This window comes from Ostrea edulis, chromosome 1, assembly GCF_947568905.1.
Source record: "Ostrea edulis chromosome 1, xbOstEdul1.1, whole genome shotgun sequence".
Lineage (NCBI taxonomy): Eukaryota > Metazoa > Mollusca > Bivalvia > Ostreida > Ostreidae > Ostrea > Ostrea edulis.
Window position 1 is genome coordinate 106,408,997 of NC_079164.1, and position 1,829 is coordinate 106,410,825.

Below are 1,829 nucleotides of genomic sequence, written 5' to 3' on the forward strand. Positions count from 1 at the left end.
TTATCTTTGTATTGTGATTGTATTGTTAACATCAAACAAGGATATTCAATTATATTCTGACAATGGTTGTAAGTGTCACTTTTCACAATCCATTGATACCAATGGATTGCTGTCCAGGTTTAGTTAAATTCACCCTATAAACACATGTACATGTATCCGGTAGTCAAATAGCCATTAACAAACCAGGGCACCTATTCACAAAATATCTTACGACTAAGATCAAAATTTACAAACACGGTAATTTCCTTATTTTTCATTTCTTGTAGACTTTCTTAATTAATATGTGAAGTACATCCATGGTTTATTAAATTTGAATACATACTTGTGACCTTGGGATCGGTATTTGATTATCAGACAGAATTATTTTTTTCATCTTAGTCGTAAGGGCCCAGGTTTTAGGGATTCAAAAGACTAGACTCTTATCTATTAATCAGCTATAATAATCAAAGGCCTTGGAGTTGACTCGTCCACGATTTCCAACAGGGAAGTGGGGGGGGGGGGGGGGGGGGGGTATATACACAGCACCGTTTTATAAGCTCTAATTCTGAATCTTTAAAGTATGGTAAAACAAAATGTACATGCATAAGTATTATGCTTAACTAGATATCTATGGAATTTCAACATCACAAACTAAGAACACGACATATCGCTTGAGGAATTTACCCATAAAAGCTTCAAATTTTTTGTGAACATAAAAGTTCAAGATCAAAGGTCACTATCCATTACCATGGTACCCAGCACATCTGCATGAGATGATCACTTATCAGTACTTGTCAAATATCAAAAGCCTACTGCAAAAAACAAAACAGTAACAGCCCGAACACAATTTGTAGCAGATATCAATACAAATTCTTCTCTTGAAGTCTTCAAATATCTTGATTGCATCTCCATTCTGTTTAAACAAAGCAAATATAGAATTTGTTAATTCATTTCTAATAAGATAGATTTTTGCCAGAATTCTGTTAGTTCAAAAATTGCCATATCATTTATTTCCACGGAAAGTTAAATGCAATATATCGAAGTCCTTATTCATCTACTACCCAAGTTCTAACCCTCCCCCTCCTAATATTCATGCACGATTAAAAATATTATTAGTTTGTTAGATTTCATAAGTCTTTTACCATTATTGTTTGGTTAAATTTTGAATATACATATATCATACATAACTTTATTAATCAAGTTAACAAATCTTAATCTCAATGAAAGACATGCAGTGTCTAGTCTCATCTTCTCCCAACTGTATTAAGTTGCAGACCTGTTAGATCGATGCCTGACTCTAAAATATTTTCACATTCTTTCGCAAACAATGTGTGCATTCCATTAACATTATTATACCCCCCACGAACGAAGTTCAGGGGGGTATATAGGGATCACTGTCCGTCCGTCTGTCTGTGCAGATTCGTGTCCGGGCCATAACTTCTTTGTTCTTTGACAGGCATACCATATTTGGCAAACAGGTGGATCACCATGAGACGATGTGTCGAGTACCTTCATGACCTCTATATGACCTTGACCTCAAGGTCAAAATTAAAGGTTTTTTACAATGGATTCGTGTGCGGGCCATAACTTCTTTGTTCTTTGACATAGGCATACCATATTTGACACATGAGTGTATCACAATGAGACGATGTGTCGGGTACCTTCATGACCTCCATATGACTTTGACCTCAAGGTCAAAATTAAAGGTTTTTACAATGGATTCGTGTCAGGGCCATGCCTTCTTTGTTCTTTGACATAGTCATACCATAAGACATGGGTGTATCACCATGAGACTGTGCCATGTACATTCATTACCTCTATGACCTTGACCTTTGATCTCAAGGTCAAAA